Here is a 27,946-nt window from a genome sequence, read left to right as displayed (position 1 = left end):
GCCTTAAGCTATATGGTTTAATGTGTATCATATCACTTATATAATATTTAATCAAGGTCGGTTATAAAGCAATAGTTCAATAAAAACATACATATCATAAACTAAATATTAAATATATTACTAACTAAATATTAACATAAACTGATTGTAAATAAAATATTGATAATATGTTGCAAATACATTTAAAAAGTGCAATTTATGGCGGAGTCTAAAGCAAAAAAAATATATATGTGACAACTTTTTTTTTCCGTGCACGCATATGCGCGCCCCGTCCCACTTATCTTTGCGGCTACTAGCAGCCTATAATTTTAATTGATGCTAGCAACCCAAAGACAACAGGGAAAAGACAAAAGCCGTAAAAAAGTAAGTAAAAAGAACAAAATGAATCCCGTGAATTACTTTTTAGGTAACTTATGTCTATGAATCTGGGAACATATTTTTGGCTGTTCGAGTACATTTTTGAGGCTAACGCATTGTGCTTGAAACTATGATAGGATACCTTTTATGACTTTTTGTTATAAACCAAGTTTGCCCCTCTTCCCCATGTAGCTTCTAAATACATAAGCTCAGTTTATTACTATTATTAACTTGTGCAATACTTTACAAATCTGTTTGCACACCAGCTACTGTACATACACATGCACTGCACAATTATTTCACTGTATGTATTGTTTGTTATAATTTAGTTCAGTTATCTTTGCTTATTGCTGCTGTTCTCTCTGAGAGCTGATAAGTTCATTTCGTTGTATCGCTGCAATGACAATATAGTCTCTTTAGTCTTTCCATAGGTAGATTAGTGTGTTTTTAGGCCAGTTGTTTCCATTTTTGCACATTATTGCAATATGAAATAACAAAACTGACTAATATTCTTTGATTTCTGAATATAAAATGTAAAGTCACAAGCCATAAACCATTTTTAATTACATGCATCCCTTAATGTTTAATTATTGTTCTGAATGTTAAATAAACGTTTTTGTTTAAAATTACACTCATTTCTTCAAACTGCAAATGCCTTTAATTTATACTGACAGCAAGGGTCAATGTTTGTCACTATAGATTATAGTGCAAGGTAAATCCACATTTTGCTTGTAGTTTAGACACATTATGAAGAGTACTTGACTAACCCATGGTTTTAATGGTGTGTCATGAGTTGCTCTTTAAATGACTAAATTCTTCTGTATTGTACATGCAGGGTCAAAGCTGAAATTTGTCACAAAAGAAGATGAGGTGGCAGGATCTAGTGCTGCTCCAGAGGCACCAGCAGCTGCACGTACAGACACAGGGTGCTGCACTGAGGACTGTCCATCTAACAGCTATGCAGACACAAAGAGGTTTTTATGCCTTAACTTTTGTAAATGTTTGAATTTAGTAATGCTTCTGCAGAATACATGTCAGTGTTTTTATGTAAACTGTTTATTTCTAAGATAAATATCTGAATGTTTAAGTATAATTTTGAGTGTGCATATATATATATATATATATATATATATATATATATATATATATATATATATATATTTAGGGATGTAACGGTATCAGAATTTCACGGTACGGTAATACCTCGGTATGAATGTCACGGTACGGTATTTATTGAATCATTTACAGGAAAAAACAAAACTTATGAAAATACTCCAAAAAAGTGCCAAAAGTATAAATGACATACAAATTAGCCATCTATCTGTAAGCTTTGAAACAGGAACTTCAATTTTAATAACAAAAAACTATTAAACCATGTAAAAAAATAAAGTTTCAATTTAGTATTGTTGAAAACTCATCACATTCAACATTTAATCACACTCAGCCCATCTACCCAGATGAGAGCTCTGCTAGTCAGACTTCTCATCAAGCATCTCCCGCTGGATCTAATCTCACTATATTTATTAAACGGGATATTTCATTTATCTTGTTGTCTTTATCTAACGACATATTCCCTGACTTTGGGCATTGGAATCTATTACTTGTTCTCAGGTAACGTGTTTTGGCTGAGCGCAAAGATAAGTTAATGATTAATGTAACCACGTACATTCTGTATATTGACTGATCGCTTGCCTTTATTTCCTATAATGTATAAACTTATTGTATGTTATACTTTTAAAATGGCCATTATCGATTCTTAAAACTGATACTCAGCAAAAGAGAGGGTGTGTTTCGTATTTTCACTGAAATTGAAAGGAGGCAGTTGTTATCGGCTCCGTTTTGTTATAAATATGCACACAGTGAAGATGACGCTCATATATGCAGCACGACGCCTCAACATTTCTGCTGTCTAAGTTGCTAATATTAAAATGAAAATAGGCAGTTCCTTAAATCATGTTTACATTTTATTGTTGAGAAAGTGAAACAACGAAGCCAGGGTGATGTGAATGAAGTTATAAAGTACATGGTTCCCTTTGAAGATTTACCCGTGTCCTCGGTATAATCTGCTTTTCCATATCAAACTGAGAAGAAGAGACTGCAGCCTTGATCAAACTTGCGAAGTCTGAACTTACACGGAGATAATGCAGGACTGAACTGTGCGTGTAAAGCAGGTCGCACACCAGAAGCGACGCTCGGCGGCGCGCCGCGCAGCGCCATGCATTTTAGAATTCTAATCATAGGTTTCTATCAGGATACACACACCGGCGCCGCAAGTCGGCGGCTGTCGGCGGCACCCGGCGACGGCTCAGGACGCAGTTCATTTTTCAGCCGCGCCACAGAGCGCCATCTGATTAGTTTCATGTTAAATATCATTCGAATGTGCGCGTCTGGTGTGCGATACTTTAATCTGTCATGTACGCGCCGTGTCGCGGCGCCGAGCGGCGCTTCTGGTGTGCGACCTGCTATACTTTAATCTGTCATGTACGCGCCGTGTCGCGGCGCTGAGTGGCGCTTCTGGTGTGCGACCTGCTTTAGAGTTTTCCAGCTCTTTTCATCCCCGCTCTAGCAGCACACTCCATTTCCGCATTACTGGATATGTAGCAACAACAGACCGCAACGGATGATGGTCAAGCATGGGCTGATGGCAATTGTAGTTTTCGTTACCTCCCGTTCGCTTCATTCGCCTGAGCAAATTTTCTCAGAAGACCTATAGTTTTACCGAGTCATGCGACTTCGGTAATATCGAAAAAAATTAATATTGCGGTATGACGGTATTTACAATACCGTTACATCCCTAATATATATATATATTAGGGGTGTAACTATTTATCGTTGTACAATTTATTGCGATGCAAAAATGTCACAATATGCATCGTGGCGTTATGACGATTTCATTACGATATGACGTCCGTTTTCTCTTATTAGTTGAGCTGTTTGCACGTGAGCTACGTTCCACCTGCTGTCGCACGTGAGTTCAGATTGCAGCAGCAGTAACGTTAGCAGACCAAGATGAGTGGAGTTGAAATAGAGGATGGCCCATCCTCTCAAAATCAGACGTCTGGCAACATTTCGGTTGTACAGTCATTGCTTTAGACTCGTCCGCTTTTTGACACGCATACTGGGTCAAACATAGCCGAAGTTTTAAAGTCTTCACAGTGATTTACATACTTTGCACAGCGACATGGATACCTCCTAATGGTGTTGAAAGAGTCACATACTGTATTTATAAGGAACAAATCACCCTAAAATATCATTCTATCTTTATATAATGATGTACTGGCAGCCGCAAAATCACACATGGCGTGAGCTGACTGTGAGCTGTTACTACAGAGGGAGGACTATGATAGACGTGCGCGCGTCTGCTTTAGTGAACAGAACCTGCAGGTTGTGACTAACATTCAGCATTCAACACTGTGACAAACGTTCAAAATTCAGTTTGTGGAACAGAGTGATCGTTCAGGAGCCGCGTGGGAAGTATGAACAGCAGTGGAAATGAAAGAGAAAGCGTGCACATTATATAAATAATCATATCGCATTTTAAAGTTATGATTACGACGATCATTAACTCTTTTGAGTACAGAGGTACACAAAAATGCACGTCAACATGATACACTTGATAGCGCTGACATCAGCGACGCTGAAGAAATAGTAAACCTGCCTAAACTGCTAAAAAGAGTCACGACTGTCCTGTGTAATGAAAAGACGGCCACCCTGTCACTCATCATGCCCAACATGAAGACAGTCATCCATAAAATCCCCTCAGACAGATACACATAAGTTCAGGATTATTTTATAGAACTGCTGATTACCTGGAAATGTGGATTTTTTTTTTTGCACACACAAAAACGCAAGTGACCAAGCAACGCCTTAAGCTCTTACTGTTAAATTCAATTGAATTCAATCATTTCAATAATATTTTATAAGAAGTTTTTAAATTGTTTTATTTAAATTGTACTTCTTTAAAACCGTTCTTATGTTGCCACATGACAGGATGAATATTAGAATTTATTGCTGCAGGGAATATAAAAGTGAAATGTCCCAATTATCATTATCAGTCATTGGTCAAAAACTTTATGCCAAATTAGAAGTTAAATGCACATTTTCTTGACTGTAAACATTGGTTTAACCAGCAGCAGGAATTCTGAATGTAATGTAAATTTCTTTGGATAAAATTGTCCATCTAGTGTAAAGTATCAAAACCCTTTGCCAAAGTCAAAAAGTCGAACATTTGTATAATAATTGTTGAGTTAAATATTTCTTGAACACTACAGCAGTGTTATTTTAAGGACTTAAATGTTATCCCAATTATTGAAGAATGTTCAAATCTAGAGAAATACAGTTTTAACTAGTGACATGGGCCGTTTCATTTATGTTCTTGTGTCACCATGCTAATGATTTCATACATCTTGGATTATTATTCCTTTAAAAAAAACATGGAAACACTAAAGATGCTTTAATTTGTTGTGTGTTTTTTTTTAGATTGCACAGTGCACTATTAACGATCCAAACGAAAAAAAAGTATAATAAAAGTGCAGCTTCTTCCCACATGATTGACTGTGGCATAATAAAATGTCCACTGCTTTTATGATGCATCACGTTCCCTTCAACAGATTTCAGCCCAGATTTCAGCCAGTCTGCTTCATTCTACCATGGTAAGTTTTGAATACTTTACATTGCTCCTCCATATTTATACAGGATGTAAGGAAAATAACAACTTTCATGTTTCTGCACTCACACTTCCTCCTTATTTCACTGGAAATTGAGGTTGGATGATGTTATTATTATGGCAACAAAGGACACGGTCTGTGTCACTTAATATTGCTTATTCATCTGGATTTGAACCTTCTTTGAAACATTTGCGATACATGTAAATATACATTTGAGTCAGCAAAATATATTGAATACATTGTTACAGTGGTTTTGGATAAGTTAGTAAAAATTCTTATTTTTCAGACAAAGTAATTAGAAAAGTAATCTTCAATACAATTTTATTTATTTAATTAATTAGCAATTAATTACTTTTTTAAAGCATAGCTTAAACTGTACAAAAATGTGTTGGGTCAACATGAATGTATTAAGATAACGTATTAGTTTTTACAAATGTACAGTCACAAAATGATGTTTGCTGCTTTTTCAAATGACTTATTTATTATGAGCTAAATTGACACAATCCTTCAGTTTTTTTGGGAGGGGGACCTACAGTTGAGGTCAGAAATATTAGCCCCCCTTTGCTTTTTTTTTTTTTTTTCCTTTTTAAATATTTTCCAAATGATGTTTAAGAGAGCAAGAAAATTTTCATAGTATGTCTAATAATATTTTTTCTTCTGGAGAAAGTCTCATTTATAATATTGTGGCTAGAATAAAAGCAGTTATTAATTTTTTAAACACCATATTAAGGACAAAATTATTAGCCCCTTATAGAATTTTTTTTAATAAATCCTTTATTAGAATGAGTTATTAAAACTATTATGTTTAGAAATGTTTAAAAAAAATCTCTCCGATAAACATACATTGGGGAAAAATAAACAGGGTGGCAAATAATTCAGGGGGGCTAATAATTCTGTTTTATCTTCAATCTACTTAAATTTGTATAAACAGTTAAGTTAACTTAACCGATTTGTGTTGAAACAACATGAAGGAATTGTGTGGAACCCAACATTTTTTAGTCTAAGTAGATTGAACATAAAAAATTGTACTAAAATAAAACTCAATACTTGTGTTGTTTCAGTTAATTTTATATAAGTAGATTGAACAAAAAGCAAACAGATTTGTTTGAGTGTACACTGGATGACACTAAACATTATTTCAAGAATGTCTTGTTCTGACAGTATTTTGGCCTGAAAGATAAAATGAGTTAAACAACACTCCTAAATCACTAAAAAGGCTTTTGTGGTGAAACACTGGTTAACATTTATTATGTTTCCAGAAACCAAAGCCCTAAAGTGACTAGCCTTACATAGACCAACTGTCCTGTTGAATATTTTGCCTTAATGCGTAGTTTAGTCTGATCACTTGACTCATGCACTGACTGTAATGGAAACCACAGGCGTGAAGGAAGTCTGGGATATTACGTTCTAGATTTAAGACATTGTAAATGAGCCATTTTTCACACGTTGTAAAGCGTCTTCCGCACAATGTTCAAAATAAGCTCTATAAAGAGCACCATGCCTGCCTTATGAGACATTCATAGTGTTGGTATTTAAACAATGTGACAGACAAGCTAACATTGCTGCTACAGTGGATGTACTGTGTTCAGGCTGACACAGAAATACAGGACAGATAAACAACTCTGATTTTAGTGAATTTAATTAAATATCAAATAGTACAATTGGTTTGTGTTTGTCATTATTATCATTTTTAATAGTCCAGTTCAAATACGATGTTGCTTTATGTCATCCTAAAGGATTTGAACTTAAAAAAAATGCAATCTTGACATGTACAGAAGTAGAAGGGTTTTAAGGTATTATGTTCATATGATAGATGCACCCTGAATCAACAATAGATTTAACAAACTGCACTATCCTCCAGTTTTGTGCAAGCTGTTCAGCAGCTGTTTAAAGAATAAAGAGGTGGACCTAAAGGAGTGCTTGACTGAAATACATTACATTTATAAATAATTTTGCCATTAATATTTCAACATGTTTCTATCCAGCAAGAAATACACATTGTAACCATAAATTATTCATTTAGGTCAAGCTCTCTGAAAAAGATGTAGACTTACGCACACATATACCTTTAAATGAATACACAAAATATACACAACATATACCTTTAAATGAATTACCTTTAACAGAAATGACATAGATATACTTTTAAACAACATTCTCAAGGTGGACACAGATTTTTTTCCAGACAATTAACTATAATGAATTGAAATTAATGTTGCAGCTGGAAGGACATCGGCTGCCTGAGACATGTGCTGGATAAGTTGGTGGTTCATTCCGCTGTGACGATCCCTTATTAATAAAGGGACTAAGCCTAAAAGAAGAAAAAAATGAATCAATTGCAATTAAATAAAAATCTATTACAGTCTTTGAAATATTAGAAGCAATAATGCAAGTTTTAGCTATAAGCATTTATGGTAAATTAAAATATTTTTGTAATTTTCAATTGAAACATGCATCTATAATATGCATGTACAATATATTATATTATATTATATTATATCATATTATATTATATTATATTATATTATATTATATTATATTATATTATATTATATTATATTATATTATATTATATTATATTATATTATATTATATTTTTTGTAGTAACATTTATTCTGACAAATATGCAATTTTAGATTTATGGGTTTTCAAAATACATTGTCCTTACATGTATTACCGTATTATTAACATAAATTTATTCATGCAAAGGTATACTCAAGTACTTTATATGAGCTACTATAATTTACACAGTCCCATCAGTATAAGTGTACTGCGTTAAAGCATGGGAAAAGTTGTATTTTAAATGTATTTCTCTCCAAAAGTTTAAAATTAAGTGTAAAAATCTAATTAAATTAAATATTAAAGTGTACTTTTAAAAAGTGTTAAGAAACAAAATATACTCTTTTAAGCACACCTAAGTGGCCTTTTATTTCAGTAATATCATATTATCTGCACAAAGTTATTTAAATATAGTTGAAATACAAGAACCTGTTCAGTATAATAAAAACATATAGGGCTCTACTTTGACGATCTAGGCGCAAAGTCTAAAGTGCATGCTGCAAAAGCATTAAGGGCATGTCCAAATCTACTTTTTCTATTTTAAGGACGAAAAAATACACTTTGCGTCCTGGTTTATGGTCTAACAGGGTTGTGCTTAATCTCTTATTGAGTTATGGGTGTGTTTTGAGCATAATGTGCATTAAAGTAATCAGAGTCTTATCTCTCATTTCCTTTAAGAGTCAGTTGTGTCACGCTATGATGCATTTGGTATTTATATGGCGGAATTTGTAAGAAGAAAAACTGATCGCTTCACTAGCAAGAAAACAGTTAAACAGACCATCTGCAGCACAGGGATAAAAAATGAGCCTCCTCCAATTGGCCTCTTTCTCTTTACTTTTACTCTTTACTGCTTTTGTGGATAAGGAAGGTGTTCTATGCACTCCACTGAAGATATCCATTAGCCTATATATTTAATTTCGTTTGTTAAGCGCAAAGATTTGTTTCAAAACTATTTCTAAATTAATTTCTAATTTATATCCAAACACACGTCCTATTCTTATGCCTCATATGGTGATGCATACATCTTCAAACCCCAACAGGTGGACAAATCTAAGCTGGTTTTTATTAAAACAAATATAAATATGCATATAATAAATACTATTACTAATAATAATAACATTATACAAAAGCAAATTGTTATTAATAAACTGATAAAGCCCCCAAGATGAAGGCATGAAGGTAGAGGTTTTTATATTTATAGATAATAATTTTTGTAATAGTTTAATCCTTTTATTCTTTTTCTTTTGTAAAGATATTTGTTGATTGCTGTACATCATGTGTGTATTAAGCAATGTGTAGGCATTGTGTAGGCACACAACTAACACGCTCTGCGCTGGACTTCAGCTGGTCAATGGCGCAGTCTAGTTCCTCAAAATAGCAATGCGCCTTAACACACCTCCAGTCTAGATCAGAACACCCATGAGTCCACAAAGCGGGGCTAATAGATTTGCTATTTAACATAATTAACGTGGCACAAAGCAGGGAAATTGGGGTTGCGTTGGTTTGAAAATAGCAACAAATCACACCAAGCATGTCTTGCGCCTTATTACGCCGGGTGTATCATAGGGCCCATAATCTTTTTCATGAAAGATTAACCAATACTAGCTTATACTAATTTTATGGATCCTTGTTACAGTGTAACTAGGCATTTTAGTATTTAGTAATATTGATTAGCTTTGTGCACTACTGTGTTTGAGGGTTTGTTTAGGTTTACTTTTGTGTGCTTTGTTGTTATTAATAAGTACATTGAACACATATAAGGATATCATAAGTAAAATAAAGTGTTACTCAATATTTAAAAAGCTCTGGGTAAATTGTTCTGACAAAGCAAGTAACAGTAAAATTACAGTGTATAGGCTAAGTATGATATAAAACATAGATTTTTTTCTATACCTCATTATGCGATGTCTGAATTGTGCCCTTAACATGTAAACAATCAGTTACATGTTTTATAAAACCAGGTAAAATGAGATGTCATTATTGCCCTCAAGGTTGATTTACTGTATTTAATATTAAATGCACTTTATTAGAATAAACAGGTTACTTTCTGCAGACCCTGAATGATCCCATAAACTCTAATCCAATCTTTCTGGAGCAAATTAACAGACATAAATGACATAATACTGTACTGTGAGGAATAATAAGACAAAATAATCTGAAGGAACAAAACACAGTGAACTTAAAAGAGCTTTGGCCACAGATACGCTAGTGATCAGAGGTGGGTCGTAACGAATTGTTGGGTAACTTTTTGCGAACATCTAAAGATTTACTTTTACTCTTACTAAAGAACAATTTTTGAGAAAAATTTTTTTCTCTTACTCTGCTAGTTCCATTTGTTTCTAGTTTCTATTGGTAATAAAATATGATTCATCGTGATGCTATGTTGGAAAGGTTGTGTTGCGGGAGGTTGCTCTCTCACTTTTGTTTAGCGCATACAAGACTGTTGGTATGATGACTAAAGACATGCTAGTTTATCAGATCAGATCACACGTAGAAGTTTAGTTTTCACTCCAAGTTGTCAAAAGTAATAGTTTCAAAATCAAAATTATCTAGTTACTGTTTACTTGAATATTTATTTTTTTCGTTTGATACTTTTTACTCTTACTTGAGTAACTTTTAAAATTGTAACTTTTACTTAAAGCGCACCTATGGTGAAAAATCAATTTTTCAAGCAGTTTGGACAGACATGTGTGTAGGTTTAGTGTATATAGACCGTGATATTGGGATAATATAAACACACCCAGTGTTTTCTTTTTTTTTTTTTTTTTTTTACAAGTTATCAACAGAAAAACGGTGGATCAATTGGATCGGTTTTGAGACCGACCGCAACTTGACTTAGGAGTGCGGTTCTCCCGCCCAGCATCATTGATTGACAGGCACGCATTACCATATACTCAGTTTGTTGTTTCATGTCCGCTATTTTCAGAGTGCGAGTCGAAGCGATGTCACCAAAGGAACACCCTTGCTCTATTTTTAGATGTAAGGTTTATTGGGCTCAACACAAGAGCCTTCATCGTCTCCCTGCTAATGCGCAACAGAGATTTTACATTTAGCGGCCATTTGTGCTGAACATGCAGTGAATGCAAAGGTATCGAGATTCGGGCAATTAAACAGCCGATCCACAGAGTCTTTCAGCACTTTCTCTGAAAAGACTCAATCAATCTCAGCTGACGGATCAACATTCATCACATGAACACTCTCATCGGCGCCATTGTTTGTAACTTTTGGTGGGTTGCAAACCTGTGTACTTTTCATTGTGTCTTCCTTAAACTTTAGCCGTTTGCATTTCCTGTGGTTACAGAAGCTCCCTGTCATCTCAACTAGGTGCGGCTGTAAAGCGTTAACGTGTTGCTACTAGCTGGCCTCCGTTACATTAATATTGAATCTTTTAAAAAAGTAAACTAGGTCCCCTTTAAGTAAAAGTTTCCTCTGGTGCTTTTTACTTGAGAATATATTTTGGATACTCTAACCTCCTGTGATAAGTGATACATGTCAGGTTAAAACTCATGATGGAGGCCAACGCACATCTCACTCTGTTTTTAATATGTAAGTTAATTATTTGTAGCACATCTTTATTATTTGATTGTTTTAGTGATTTTAAATGAAAGTTCCCGAGAAGCACAACCCATCATTCGATATGCAGCATAATAAAAAAGAGGTATGGGGTAAATAATGTGGTACAGGAAGTGAATCCTGGTTTCTTCAGCTGGCTACCCGGTATGATCCCAGCAGGTGTTTCATCAACACCCTGGTTAATATCATGTTAGATGGTTTCTACACCAGGCTTTAGCCCAGACCTATTTTAGGAGTAACATTAGCCCACCCAATCAACATCCATTGAGAGCCATGCTGCTTCTCGCAGCCAGAGATGTGACCCTCCCAAGAAAAACATTTTCGGTATCTTAGCTAACATGCTGGTGCCAAGCGGACAAATAAAGTATCAGTATCATCGCACAGTCTGAAATCAGAATTGGATCCAAGTGAAGCCCTGCCCACCTCGAGGTCCTCTTCCTAGAATGGACAAACTCTTCAGACCCTGGAAGAGAAGACAGTATTGCACTCAGTTTAATCAGTCCATTCTGACAGATGCCAACTTACATTGCTTTGCTTGTCAGTCAATTTGATAGGCTGACTGTGATGGCATTAAAGAGACTAACAGAGAGCACTGCACTTTATGATGTTTATTACAGAAGCCGCATACTTAAATTTGACTAGCTTGCAATGAAGGTTCGCTGTGTACATTTTAAGCTCACCCATAAATAAATAAATAAATTTAAATAATAAATACATAAAAGATACTTGGTCAGCTTGTATGCTATCGGGAAAAAAATGGTACAATGTTGTTAAAAGAAGGTAAAGGACGGTAAAGAAGGTACAAACCCTTGTCACTAGGGCAGTACTTTTTTATGGAACAGAATTGTACTTGATGAATTGTACCATTGCAGTTTGTACCTTTAAGGACATGATTTTACTGTGAAAACCAAAATGTACCTTTGGTTTTTAAAACCTGCAGATACAATAGTGTACCTTCATCAAAGGTACAAATCTGATCCATGAAGGTACCACTACAGTGACAAATGTGTTCCTTCAAGAACTATTTAAAGACATTTTGCTACTGGATATCCAAAATGTGTAAATTTATTTTAACTAAATATAAAACATCAAATACATTTTTAAACCATGTTTTTTTAAAGTTTCTTTTTGTGTAAATGCACCTTTCCCATTTACAATAAAGAATAAAAAAATGCTTTAGCATAATTCAAAAGATCTATTTTTTCCTAAACATTTCACAACACTTTTCACAAAAACGTTACTGAAATGTAACGTTTGTACATTCCCTATGTACAATATGTAAAAAAAAATTGCACAATACATTTGTAATCATATAAAAGTTCATTTAATATACTTAATTTCAAAATAGAAACAGAATTATGCAAAAGTATTGTAATGAGATATGCACAATGTTTTATTAGTTTTACAATACTGAATTGTCTGCATGAACACTGCATATGCGGCACTTTTGCCAGCTCACGTGTGTAGTGGAAAACAAATGCCAAAAGGTGTGGATATCAATAATGAAACTGTATTTATCAGAAAATGCTTACCAAATGATTATTAAAAATGCCTTAAATGTTTAGTTTACAATGCCTATAGTTTTGTTTTACCAGTGGTTTTGTATTATAGAACTTAATAATTAATGTTCACAAGTTTTTTTTAAACACATGCTTTTAAATGATGATTTTTGTTTTAATATGGAAATTACTCATAAATCACTTTGCCTGTCCAGTAATATTTATTTTCATAGATAATGTAATAAAGAAGTTGTCAAAAACTTATGTATCTTTTTTTATAAGAACACTTGTGTACCTTCATTTCATTTGTACTAAGGTACATAAGAGTACATAAAAGGTACATAAGGTATCATAAGAGGTCTTGTTTGTACCATATAACTTTTACCAAGGTACAAAACTGTTCCTTAAAGAACATTACCCCTGTGTACCTTATTTACTGAGAGTTTAGAGTGTCGGCTTAAACTAATTCACAGCATTTGTTACAGTTTGTCCAGCCTGATCTCACAAGGACGTTTTGTCAGTTAAATGGCTAATTCGTACGAATTTGTATGAGTTCAGTCGTATGAAACTACAATTTTTAAAAATAGGCGTGGCACCCAACTCCACCCCTAAACTCAACTATTATTAGGGGATGAGCAAATCGTACTAAATTGTACGAATTAAATCGTATGAATTCATACAAATTAGCTATTAAAAAGTTATTAATAGCCATGAGATTGCGTTCAGGTTAATCAGTTTTCAGCCTAGTCAGTTTGACTAAAGTTTGGTAAACATTAAAGCAAAACAGAGCAAAGACATTTAAAGAAACCAAAAACAGGACATGGCGTTTCAAGGTGTGATCATAATAAGGACAGAACCCTCAAATATAGATGTATCAAATATAGATAGTTTTGTTCTTGTAATATTTGCGATGCTGCTCATTATTGCTCAAAACTGGCACTGGCAACTCTTTTTGCATTCATTAATTTCCTTGTCGGCTTAGTCCCTTTATTAATCCTGGTTCGCCAACTTATCCAGCAAGTTTTTTTACGCAGCGGATGCCCTTCCAGCCGCAATCCATCTCTAGGAAACGTCCACACACACATTCACACAAACACTCCGGACAATTTAGCCTACTCAATTCACCTGTACCGCATGTCTTTGGACTGTGGGGGACTGGGCTGGGAGAACATGCTAACTCCACACACAACTGAGCCGAGGTTCGAACCAGCAACTTTCTTGCTGTGAGGCGACAGCACTACCTACTGCACCACTGCCTCGCCCCACTCTTTTTGCATCAGATCTTTATTTGTATGTGTGTGATGGAGGAATTTCGGGTGCTTTTTTGACCCTTTACATTAGTGCTCAACCAATAAATGCCAATGAGCATTTAATAAGCTGCCCTTTTTGTTTCACATAGGAGGAAGTAATGTCTTGAGTTTTGATTGATAAAACAAAGATATTATGACAGAATTTTTATTGGGTTCAAATGAATTCAGACAAATGCCCACAACATATTATTATGCCAACAAAAAAGTACACCCTGCATAAACCCACTAGCTATAGTCTACAGTAGCCAAATAGCCTACTGATACTAACCACAAGCTCACAGTGAGAATATTCTCACACACATTTTTGAGTCTAATGGAACTATTTTTGGGAACACATTACAGAGACTACACTCAAAAAAATCAACTAGGCATGTATTGGATTTACAAAATAAAAATTTGTCAGATCAAGTTAAATCAAGTTTACGTATGTTAAATGATTAATTCATGTTATTTGAAACTGAAGAAATAATCAAATGAATTTGATCAGAACATGTTGATTCAATGAGACTGAGACGCTTCAAATCGACAACTCTCACTCTGGAGAGTCACTTCGCGCATATCAGTAGGTGGCGGTAGTGCGTTTGGATGTCACCATACGAAAACAACAAGAAGAAGTATAACCGCGTGTTTTCAGCACAGTTTGGGAATTGGTTTTCCCAAGAGCTTGCATGTTATGCATGTTATGTTGTTGGCTATATGTTTCCTATACATTTTATACGTTTACATTTTGAATAGGAGTACCAAAGTGAAGAAAGCTGTTTAAACTCAAATGGTAATAAAAATGATGTTAACGTCCTACAGGTATTGCTTGGGGATCAGTTTTCTTAAGAGCCAAGGTTATTTTGTTGGCTAAATGTTTCTTATACATTTTATATTACATATTACAATTTTGGATATTATATAACATTTTGTATCAGAATATTAAAGAAGAAATTTATTTAAATGTGATTGGTGCCTGCTAAAGGCTATAATAAAAGAAATATATATATATATATATATATATATATATATATATATATATATATATATATATATATATATATATATATATATATATATATATTTATTTATTTATTTATATTTATATAACATGTTTTCTGTCCTTTTTGTGTTGAATTACTTAATTTTACATCTTGCTTCATAGTATTCATTTAAAAAAATGTAATTTAAACAACAGAGGCAGTGGTGCAGTGGGTAGCACTTTCGCCTCACAGCAAGAAGGTCGCTGGTTCGAACCTCGGCTCAGTTGGCGTTTCTGTGTGGAGTTTGCATGTTCTCCCTGCCTTCGCGTGGGTTTCCTCCGGGTGCTCCGGTTTCCCCCACATTCCAAAGACATGTGGTACAGGTGAATTGGGTAAGCTAAATTGTCCGTAGTGTATGAGTGTGTGTGTGGATGTTTTCCAGAGATGGGTTGCGGCTGGAAGGGCATCCGCTGCGTAAAAAAAAACTTGCTGGATAAGTTGGCGGTTCATTCCGCTGTGGCGACCCCGGATAAATATAGGGACTAAGCCGACAAGAAAATGAATGAATTTAAACAACAATATTGAACAAGAAATTTACTAGCTGATTTAACGAGACATAATTTTGTTAAAGTAAGGCTTTAGTGTTACATTGAGTAAATTAGAATCATTTTAATTAGAATAACACAATACAAACATTTTTAATCAATTAGTTGCAAAGAAGTTAGACTGACATATTGAAACCATGTTTTATCTACAAATGTGCTTTGTGTTCATACAACATGTTCAAAGCAGTTCAGGTTTACTTGATTGGATTAGATGCATAAAATGTGCCACGATTAAATCATGTTCATTCAACATTTTTTTTTTTTTTTGTCATCTCTTTTTGCCATGGACAATTTTGTCCCCAGCACTTACAACAGATGCATCTGATACAGAGGAAGCATTCTCTGTTAATCACACACATATATTTTATTAATAGATACTATAACAAGTGGTAATTGGCAGTGGTGTGCAGATAAATTGAAGTTGAAGAGCGGGGGAATGGGGTCTTGGATCTGTCCGTGAAGTTGAAGAGGGGGGTGATCTTGACACTTTCATTTTTAGGGGGCACTTACTCTCTAAGAGAAAAAAGGGCAGGTGCTCAAGCACCCAAAGCCCCCCTTTGCACTTTTCTGATAACAATTTACTGAACACTACACAGGTCATGAATTTGAATGAGATTTTATGCATGCTTATGGCAACTGTGATAAGTGTCATTCACTGAGGTATGTTATTTTAGTTGTTTGAGATGTCTTTGTTGCGACAACTTGACTTAACCGAAGACATCACAACTTTGTCATGGCTACTTGACATTACCAAGACAATGAATCTTGACAGTGTCTTTTTGCATTGATCACTGATTGATTATAGATCAGTGGTATTGACACTTTTTATGTCGTGTTGGTAGTGTCATATTGTTCTATTTAATTCAGCTATTATTTCTATAGCGCTTTTACAATGTAGATTGTGTCAAAGCAGCTTAACATAGAAGAATATAGTAAATTGAAACAGTGTCAGTTCAGTTTAAGTTCAGTTCACTTTAGTTCAGTTCAGTGTGGTTTAATTTTCACTGCTGAAAGTCCAAACACTAAAAAGCAAATCCATCGATGCACACCTCCACAAGTCCCGAACCATGCAAGTCAGTAGCTACAGCGATGAGGAACAAACTTCACATGAAAAAGACAGACAAGATGTGATGTATTTGTTTATGTCAGGCATGAGACATCTCAAACTATGTAACATTTGCATTAACAATGACATAACTGAGCAAATGACACTTGATAACTGTTGTCAAAAATATGCATAAGATCTCATTCAGTTGTGGTTCATGACATAATTATAAAGGTGCCGTGACAGTCTGGACACCTTAAAATAAAGTGTTTCATGGTTATCTGTTGTTACTGTTTTCCATTTTTTATATTTTGATGGATGCTTGTTGAAGGCAGAAAGAGAGTTGTTTTAACCAGATAAAATCCGTAGACCCGGTACCGGGTAAAATTTAAAGGGCTACCATTGTACCAGACCCCCGTAAGTGGTTTCGTTTGAAAGTGTAGAACATATGCATCACTTTGGTTTTTATCCTACTGTACAAAAGGTTTTTACAGTATTTTGGATACCCGAGCTGGGTATTTTACATTGGTTAATTTTATTTTTTTTCATATGACTCATTTACAAAGTTATAGCTCAAATGAAAGCTCTTGCCGGTGCTCATATAGTTCTAGCATTTTTTTTTATTTTACTGAATTATATTCACATATCAAACAGTTGTCGAATGAATCACGGTGTTTCCATGGCGCAGAAATGAAAACAATACATTTATTATCACTAAGCAGCCCCAGATAGCACAGACAGCTTTCATCTCTTGTCTTATGCTGTGTGCTTCAGGGCCATTTCTCCTCTGTTTTTGAGGTGATGTGCATAAGTAATCCTTTTATATGTCTGACGTGGTCCAAACATAGTGAATTATGTTTGATCAAACAAAAGAATAGTGAAATATGAAAACAATGATCGATCCCTGTGACTTGTACAGGACCTCTCATCAGTTGGATGATGAGAAGAAGATGTCTGTTGGTACTTTCAGCTTTTGAAAAAAAAGGTGTGTTAACAGCTCAAGCTGTGAGATTCATTTGCTAAAAAGGCAGATATATGCTATGCTTTTATGTTTACTGTGTAAAACAGTTTTCAGGGATGGGTCTTTAGATGATGTTTTAAGAATTTTGCTGCATACTCTGCAACAGTAGTGTCATCTTTAAGGAACATAATCATAGTGTATATTTGTTGGAAGTGTCAGAAGGCTGTGAAATGATTTTTACAAACTTTTTCACATGCACTCCCCTAACCACTTTGAACACAATCTAGTAAAACAACAAAACAAAATGCAAACAAATTTGTTCCAAGCCTAATTACTATGTATGTTTGCCAAGCTGCCATGTTGACATCGGAGCCAGCACAGTCCCAGTGCCCTAGTTCCAAACTTTTAATGCATTAGTTTTTAGTGAAAAATATACAGACATTTCTCAAAATTCATTTTAATTAATTTAATTGTCAGTTAGGCCTTTCAACATGAGATTAGGAGACTTTGATGCTGTCATTCACCCATTATTCATTTTCTTTTCGGCTTAGTCCCTTTATTAATCTGTGGTCGCCACATTTGAATGAACCACTAACTTATCCAGCATATGTTTTATGCAGCGGATGTCCTTCCAGCCCAGCCTGATCTCACAAGAATACGTAAGTATTTTACGTTTTGTCAGTTTAGTGGCTAATTTGACAAATATGTACAAGTCAAGTTGTACAAAATTGTACGATTTTAAAAAGAAGGCGTGGCACCTAAACCCAACCGTCATTGGGTGATGAGCAAGTCGTACTAAATTATACGAATTAGATCATACGAATTCATACGAATTAGCCACTAAATTAAAAAATTACGAATTGCTGTGAGATTAAGTTGACTATTTCTGTCCATTCGCATCCTGTCCCTTTGTGCCCCCTGGCGGCATAACCACCAAACTGTGTATATACCTAAAAACACATTCTTACTCATTTAGAGTGGCGGCAGTACAGGGTGCGGCGGTAATGTCCATATTAAAGTGTCACCTACTGTTGTAAATTCTTCCCCTTTAAATTTAGGACCTGTGATTTGCGTGATGTTTACGATAAGTATGTAAGGACTTACATAAAAGACGTAGTGCAATGCCTACATTATAGACGCTTTAAGCGTAACTGCGTATTCACTAAGAAAGCCGGCAGCACGTCAGTCAGACAGCGTGCGCTTGCTCAGAGACCGCATTATCTACAAGAGAAAGTAGTTGACAAAGTAAGTTTCTCTTACATATGTGATTGATGACTTTGATTATTATAGTGTATATAAGGGTAGTAACTGATATTGAGGTGATGTTCCTAATGTTTAGCGATCGCTGGGTGTAATTTGATCCTCCTTAATGAGCGGCTTAGACGCACTAGAATGCATCCGCTCATTTTACGGTCTCAGTATATTAATATGTGTAATGGCTCATGTTGATAAAAGCCATTTGTGATCATTATTACTAATGTCTGTGTTAAGGATAATTTTAGTTAATTAATTAACTTTTATATCATTATTTAGTATTTTTCACTACACACTGTGTACTGTTGTTTTTGCAGAAATATTTTTTCAGTCTTGTCACGTGTCAGTACACTATAATAGTTGTTTAATTTGTAGATTGTGGTATGTTGAATCATTGGATACACTTTTGTAATTATTTGTTGTTATTTATTTTCAGAAACTACCTCAAATACACTGACAAGTGTATATGGTCAAATCTTGTTCAATAAATAGTCAAACTGAATATGATGACTCCGACTCTCTGACCAGAGTACTGCAGCGGTTAATAACGATTCACTAGCATTCAGTGGGAAAATCCCCAATATTGGTCCTTCGAGCTGGAGCCTTTGACTACTGCAGTAATGTCATCTAAACAAGTTGTGTAAACTGTCATTCTAACTGTTTAAATAAATGTCTGTTGATTGTAATGCCTTGCATACTGTACCTTTCTTCTTAAGCTATCTGACGTTAAAAGTAAACTACAGAAAATTAACTGCGAAATATTGAAGAAAATATGTTGAAGGTGTCTGAATAATTTTTGGTTTGACTTCTTATATTTTCAAGGAACTTTAAGTGGGGAAAATATTATATAACATTAGATGTTCCTAGCAGGTCTATATTGCGTCCATCTGTATAATAGACATCATTCGCACATCTTTTTGCTCAGTGGGTTAGAAAAGCATGAATCAGGCATGAGCATTCCTTCACCCTTTTGTGTTGCTGATTTGATTGAAAGCTGAAAGGGGCTAAATGTAAAGCACAGATCTTTATCAGAGTAAAGTCTGGAGGTAGTTAAAGGCTAGATATAGGAAAACCAAACAAACTCTATAATACCACTGAGATAACATACGGATCGCATACAGTGCACACACGCACAGAAACACAAATTTTCCATATCAGACTCTTATATCTCCCACCACCCACCTGTGCGGAGGAGAAAGCATTATGTAGTTTCGGTTTTAGCTTTCCGTTGTCCTCCTCCACCCATCAGCCCCTGTGACAGCCGAGTCTTTCGCGAGATCTTGTCCATCTGAAAACATGTGGTAAGCCTTGTGGAATGTTTTAAATGGCTCCCAGATGTGAACGTTAGACAGCTTTAACCCTTTCCCAACAACCTCCCAGGAGGAAGACAAATTTATCTGAAAGAATCACCACAACCGCTCTAGATGCTAATTAGCTTTTATGTGGGCTCTAAAAGCGTCATATCACATGTCTGGATATGATGCTCCTACACATCAGCGCCTGGCTTGTTTTATGTGGCCTGCGATGAAAGTGTTTTGCTTTTATGCGTGTTTGTGCTACTAAGTAGTTTGCAAATTGAGGCAGTAAAGAGCTACTCTGCATCTCCATGTGCAGACACTGGGCTGTTAAGAGTTGACTAATGATAGAGGCTTACCCACAGCCCCTTTCCACATCAGCAATCACTATTGTGTATCCCTTTTTTGTGTTTCTGCTTATGAGTATCTTCCTGGCACTGTACATGTCTTAAAACTTATGGACCTACAGACATTCTGCACTTATGGATTTCAGCAGTACTTGAGAATATCTAATTTTAATAGTTTTTTTAATTGTCCAAATTGTCATCTAGGGTTTTTATTATTATTATTAATATTATTATTATTATTATTATTATTATTAGTCCCTTTATTAATTTGGGGTCGCCACAGCGGAATGAACCGCCAACCTATCCAGCAAGTTTTTAAGCAGCGGATGCCCTTCCAGCCGCAATCCATCTCTGGGAAACATCCACACACACATTCACACACACTATGGACAATTTAGCCTACCCAATTCACCTGTATCGCATGTCTTTGGACTGTGGGGGAAACCGGAGCACCCGGAGGAAACCCACGCGAAGACAGGGAGAACATGCAAACTCCACACAGAAACGCCAACTGAGCCGAGGTTCGAACCAGCGACCCAGCGACCTTCTTGCTGTGAGGCAACAGCACTACCTACTGCGCCACTGCCTCGCCCATTATTATTATTATTATTATTATTATTATTATTATTATTATTATTATTATTATTATTATTATTATTATTATTATTATTATTATTTCTTGCTGTAGTGTTTATTTGAGTTATCCCAGCAGGCATAGGGCGTCAACATGACGTCATATTGACGTTGTACCCCAACGTACACCAACGTTGTGGGGACAAAACATTTTGTTTGGAAATGAAAATCGCATTGACGTCAGAACCCAACATCAGGCCGACGTCAATGTCTAATATCCAACGTAAAATCAACCAAAAATCAATTTCTAATTATGTTACACCTTGACGTTGCGTGGACGTTACCACAATGACATCTATCAAACGTTGGATCCAACACAACCTAAAATCAACAACATATCAACATAATTTGAAGTCATCATTGAGGTTGTCAAAATAACGTTGTCTTTAGACGCTGGCTAGACATTGAATTTTGGTCACCTGACGTCATGACCAAAATGTAAAATAATATTAATGTCTTATGATGTTGTGTGCCTGCTGGGACTGTTTCAAGTCTTTCAGCTTGAACCAGTCTGATCATTCTTTTCTGACCTCTGGCATTAAGACATTTTTGCCCAAAGAATTGCCACTCACTTGTATTCACTTTTATGGATCCAGAAAAATAAACTCCAGACAATTCTGCATTTTTTTAAAGTGCCCCTATTATGGATTTTTGAAAATTACTCTTTATTCAGAGTGAAACATCCCAGCAAACAGTTTTGTGTTCAACAGACGTTTAATAGACATCTAAATGTTGACAGTTTGGCTAAAACAAGGTTGAACTAAAGGGTTATCAGTGAAAATCTAATAGACATATAAGAATAGCCCATTTATATGTGTAGTCATTCATTTTTGTTTAACGACTAGTCTAGTTTTGGCCTATTCCTGCACGTCTATTAGATTTTCAATGACAGCCCAAATTAAGTCTTGTTTTAGCCGAGACGACATCTATTAGACCTTTTTAAAAAAAAAAAATTGCTTGCTGGCACAACTCTAAATGAATGAAAATATCCTGCTGAGATTTAAATCTGAAAGGGCTTCATGTATAAAGTTATTGACTCTCAAAGAAAAGAAGAGTTGATTCTTTAATACCAGTTGTCCTCCAAACAAATAGTTACACGTTTTGTCATGATCTTGTGAAATATTTTCAGTTTACATGTTGAACTCCTAGACCTGGGAAAACTTAAACAATGCAGGATTTGTAGACTGGTTGTCATTAAAGCAAAGATCAGTACCAAATATTATATACTGTATGTATATGGGACCTTTTCAGACCTTAACTGGGACTTTGTTAGTTATTAGGACCAGCTTCTTCTTTCTCTAAATCGCAGCCTGTAAGTGTAGTTAAAATAGGTCCCTTCTTGTCGTCTGCAGCATGCAAAATATGTATTGAGTTGTGTGTGTGTTGAGTTTACTCTCTGGTAAAGCAGCTTTTACAATAGATGAGGAAACCACTAAACTATGAAACCCCTTCATTTCAGTTGGCATTTCTGTGTGGAGTTTGTATGTTCTCCCTGTCTTCGCGTGGGTGCTCCGGTTTCCCCCACAGTCCAAAGACATGCGGTACAGGTGAATTGGGTAATCTAAATTGTCCATAGTGTATAAATGTGTGTTTGAATGTGTGTGTGGATGATTCCCAGAGATGGGTTGTGGCTGGAAGGGCATCCGCTGCGTAAAAACTTGCTGGATAAGTTGGCGATTCATTCCGCTGTGGCGACCCCGGATTAATAAAGGGACTAAGCTGACAATAAAATGAATGAATGAATGAACAAAATGTATGGGTGTCATTGGGATAGTTAAATTTAAAAAAAGCATATTATAACAAAATGACTTTTTTGTAAGCATATCATCTCTTTGTAGGGAACTCCCAAAACCATAAAATTAATCTTCTATAATCCATAATTGTGACACTTACATAGTAAAAAAAGAAAATGTACTATCTATTGTAGAATTGTTTTTAGTAAGACCTTTAACATGCATTCTGAAAACACATTTAATCCACACTTTAAGTTAATAATGCATTAATTTTGATAGCTGGTAAAGTTGAAGTCAGAATTATTAGTCCTCTGTTTATTTTTTTCGACAATTTCTGTTTAACAGAGAGAAGATTTTTTTTAGAACACAATTCTAACCATAATAGTCTCGATAACTCATTTCTAAAAACTGATTAATTTTATCTTTGCCATGATGACAGAAAATAATATTTCGTTCAGTGAATGAACGTCGCCTAGTGGTTCCATCCCTAAGAGGGAGTAAATCACTTTGCTGACTCTCGCATTCAATCTGCCCAGTTGGTGGAATGAACTCCCTAACTGCATCAGAACGGCAGAGTCACTTGCTGTCTTCAAGAAACGACTAAAAACTCAACTATTTAGTCTCCACTTTCCTTTCTAATCTGCAATTGCCTCCCTGGCTTTACCACTACCTGTACTCAAAAAAATATATAAAAAAAAACTTTACTAATGCTTTGCTTCTTAGACTTTACACACCTGTAACTCACCTACTGCACTTATTCATTGTTGCTCTTATAGTTGTGCAAAGTCTTGCTTGTCCTCATTTGTAAGTCGCTTTGGATAAAAGCGTCTGCTAAATGACTAAATGTAAATATTTGACTAGATGTTTTTCAAGACACTTCTATACAGCTTAAAATGACAATTAAAGGCTTAACTAGGTTAATTAGGTTAACTGGGCAGGTTATGGTAATTAGGCAAGTAATTGTATAACGATGGTGTCTTCTGTAGACTATCAAAAGAATATTTTTAAAAATTAAAGCAAATGCTGGAATAGTTGGCGGTTCATTCCACTGTGGTGACCCCTGACAAATCAGAGACTAAGGAAAATGAATGAATGAAGGAATGAATGTGCAAAGCTTTGGAATGGACACCCAGACCTCCTAAACTTTTCCTTCACTGCTATATATCATGAGATGCCTATTGATAAAAACAAAAAAGCATCTTATGAGGCAGCATCTTTTACTCTGCCTGCATTTGCCTTGATTCTGGGAGATTGCCAAAGATGTCTGAAAATGCTCTTTAGATTCACTAGATTTTATAAAAGAGTTAATGCAGAGCCTTGCTGCAGTGCTAAAGCACTGAACCCACTGAACCGTTCCTGCAGACAGTGAATCATGCTGAGAAATTCATACATATCACACAACATGAATGTTTCATTATATATAAACTCTTTAATATCTGATTTCTTTGATTATTTATCAATCTCAAAATGTATCTTTAAAATGTTCATCGTCAATACAAGAGCACATGGGATGACCACAAAAGGTTTTTAGTGAATTGCAGTAATTGCATTATACCTAAACATTTTGACCAGCTATGGCTATTTAATTGAGAATATACCTTGACATGTTTCTCTATTCAATTCAATATCAGCAAACAAAATTTAACAAAACCCACTGTAATCAGGTAACTTTAAAAAAGAGTTATAAATAAAAGCAATACAAAATCTGCACTTAGTGGCTAAATATTGTTCAAGCTGTATGGTTAACATTGTAAAGCCAATCTGCTTAATAAAGAACACATTAAACACATTATCGTGAACATCAAAACTTATAAACTTGTAGCATGTGTAAACTGCTGACAAATATTAGCCAATTAGCCAAAATAAAATGTTTTTGTACTAACTATTGTGAACATTACTGTAGAAAAAGTCACTTGGTTAGTTCATCACAAATTCATTGTGACAGGGTTGGCTTTAAAAAAAAATCATTTTTGTTTGCATTTCCTTCTAATCTGTCTTGTTACTTACAAGTATATGTAGAAGGTCGCTGGTTCCAGTCCCCGCTGGGCTAGTTGGCATTTCTGTGTGGAGTTTGCATGTTGTTCGCGTGGGTTTCCTCAATGTGCTCCGTTTTCCCCCACAGTTCAAAGACATGCGCTATAGGTGAATTGAATAAAACTAAATTGACTGTAGTGTATGTGTGTGAATGAGTGTGTATAGATGTTTCCCAGTACTGGGTTGCAGCTAGAAGGGCATCCACTGCGTAAAACATGTGCTTCATTCCGCTGTGGTGACCCCTGATGAAAAAGGGACCAAGCCAAAGAAAAATGAATGAATGAATGATAAACAGACCTGCTGTGATCTCTGAGGCTAATCAATGTGCATTTGCTGAATCTGTTCACATGTATAATAGTGGAATTTTTGCAGAAAAAAACTGCCTGTGATGCTGTAAAATCTGATTAACCATTTGACTAAGCAACATGCTCCAGTGGGGAGACACCAGTGCACTCATTGACTAGTTTGGTTAGTTATATAAAATTATGCACAATTAAAGTACTAAATATTCCCAGGTAGCAAAGGCCCATTTTTTAAGACATCTTTAAGACGGCACACAGTACTTGGGCCAGATGTTAATAATTGATATGAGGGCCATGTAAGTTTGGCCAATCTTGACCCACATTTAAAATACATTTTTATTATTATTTCAAATAAAGAAAACAATTCTACCAATCAGGTCACTTCGAGAAAAAGCACGCTCATAGCACGCCTAAAGCGCAATGATTCATGGGTTTATCAATTTCCTTGTAGTCATGACACATCAAGACATCTGGCCCAGTTCAGGCTCAGTTATGGGTTAATAACTTAGCTGAGACTTGGCCCAGATATGGTCCATGTTTGGGCTTTGTTTGGAAGCCAGACTTGGTCCAGTCATGTATTGTAAATCACTGTGGCATGTGGGCACAGCTAGCAGGTTTCTGGTTCGAACCTCACCTGGGTCAGTTGGCATTTCTGTGTGGAGTTTGCATGTTCTTCTCGCGTCCGTGTGGTCCAAAGACATGCGGTACATGGATTGGGTAAGCTAAATTGTCCATAGTGTATGCATGTGAATTAGTGTGTATGGTTGTTTCCCAGTAATGGGTTGCAGCTGGAAGGGCATCCACTGCGTAAAACATATGCTGGATAAGTTGGCGGTTCATTCCGTTGTGGCGACCCCAGATTATTAAAGAGACTAAGCCGAAAAGAAAATTAATGAATGAATAAGTTCAAACTTATATATCTCATTGTGTTCCATTTTGTTTGTCCATGTCATGCTTCAGTCTTTCTTAGAACAGAGAATTAAATTCTTAGAAGTTAGGCTTTAAAAAATGAATCCACTCAGATGAGCAGCGAGCACTGAGGTTTTGTAGTGCTTTTCAGGCATGTTGTAGAAGATTTGAGGGGGACTGAAGAGGTTGAGGGAGGTGAAGTGATGGCGTCACTGCTGGAGGTGGAGTCGTGTAGCTGATAGATTTCCTGCAAGCAACAAACTCAAGTGACCCCATTCACTCCTCTCGCTCTCCTTCGCTCGTCTTGGCTCAGTACTCTGTGAAGCAGTTGTCCAACACACTAGCAGTCATGCCAGGCAGGCTGCTTTCTGGACTCAGGCTTTTTATTATGAGACGTAATCATTTAGTGCTGCAGACTCCAGGAAAATCACATGTAAGCAGAGGCAAAACTCACAGAATCCCTGAGTAGTGCAGTCTGTAGAAGGAATATCTCTATGAATGACTACTGGTCGACTAAGAAAGTCTTTAGTCAGGAACAGCCCTAGTTCGCAGCACAGAATGCATGATATGTGAATTTTAAATTTATTAAGCATCTGCCCAAAGTGGTATAAGGTCTGTTTAATCTTGTTAGTTTAACATGTGTATTGTGAAACTGTCCATGTATTTTTGTAATGAGGCAAAATAGACATTTTGGATTGTGCTGCCTGTTAAAACAAACAAAAGTATATTTTGAATAGAAGCGTTTAATTCTTTCATTCATTCATTTTCTTGTCAGCTTAGTCCCTTTATTAATCGGTCGGCATCGATGGCATAATTGTGTGCATAATTGTGTGTATAAAAAAGAATTCAGACACGAAGTGTCTCAAAAACCATTTTGTACGAGGAACTACTTTCTTCTACCACTCTTTCACATCTGCAGCTGATGGGCAGAACAGCAGAAACCATTGCTACTTCACCAACGTCACTTTAGAGCTAGAACTTGAATGATTCTCTAGGGTAATGTCTAAAGTGATGACAAAACAGGTTATTTTTGCTCACATTTTAAGCATTAAACGACATTAAATGCCATCAATCTACAGATTTCCCAGTATTTCTCTGTTGCAATTGGGATTTCACAATAATTAACCCTAAAAAAAAGCCAGAGCAAAGCAAACACTACCAGTTTCTGTGGTATAAATACAGCATTACAAAATAACTTAGAATGTCACATGCCTGATTTATGATTTGTTTAGCTGTAGTTTGAAACTTACGCTGAGACAATGCAGTTTTTCTTACTTCTTACCTAAGGACTTATTATGCGGTCTCTGTCGCTATCGTGTGGCGAAACATCAACCGTCACTTTTTTTGGTCTGCTTAGACAGGCTGATGGCGGCCAATGCACTGAATCTGATGCTCCGAAATTATAAATACTTCAAAATAGGCATTGTCCTTAAAAATAAACTGCATAGTTGCAATCTAAACAACTACATTCTCTATAAAAAAAAAAGTCTCAAAGGTGTATTATGTTGTCCAACAGCAGCATTATTTGTCAAAGTGTAGAGTGTCCTCTGCTTGACTCTGGATGTGAGCAGAGTAATACACAAGGGTGAAGGGTCAAGAGGCAGGTCGACTGCTGTTATGTGCAGAATATTACATGGCTATCAGCCAATCAGATTCTAGAACCAGACAAAACTGTTGTATAAACATTTATGCATCATGTCATATCACTCAGCTTCACTGTAAAAAATAATATAATAATGTAATAATCTGTAAATTATACATGAAAAAGCTGGTAGCAGGGTTGCCAGCCAGTAACTGTATTTTTATAGTTGCAGTGCTGCAGTTACATTTACTGTAATATTAATATATAATATTACTGTATAATATTAGTATTAGTATAATATTACTGTATTAATGTTACT

General features: G+C 35.5%; 2 long non-coding RNA genes across 3 annotated transcripts; one reads left to right on the top strand and one right to left on the bottom strand.

Moving 5' to 3' along the window:
* The first annotated feature begins 275 nt into the window (after positions 1–275).
* LOC141376767 (uncharacterized) lies at positions 276–7,337 on the top strand. 2 transcript variants are annotated; one of them, XR_012387859.1, is made up of 3 exons: positions 276–363; positions 1,193–1,331; positions 4,968–7,337. It is a non-coding gene; the product is annotated as an uncharacterized lncRNA (long non-coding RNA). The 2 variants fall into 2 exon arrangements; XR_012387860.1 differs by having other exon boundaries at positions 280–363; positions 4,837–7,337.
* Positions 5,622–20,192, bottom strand: LOC141376766 (uncharacterized). Its single transcript, XR_012387858.1, has 3 exons — positions 19,975–20,192; positions 11,580–11,619; positions 5,622–7,335 (listed from the first exon to the last, which is right to left on the bottom strand). It is a non-coding gene; the product is annotated as an uncharacterized lncRNA (long non-coding RNA).
* Positions 20,193–27,946: the final 7,754 nt, after the last annotated feature.

This window comes from Danio rerio, chromosome 12 (assembly GCF_049306965.1).
Source record: "Danio rerio strain Tuebingen ecotype United States chromosome 12, GRCz12tu, whole genome shotgun sequence".
In the NCBI taxonomy this organism is placed as follows: Eukaryota; Metazoa; Chordata; class Actinopteri; order Cypriniformes; family Danionidae; genus Danio; species Danio rerio.
This window is presented reverse-complemented; position numbering and strand designations above follow the sequence as displayed.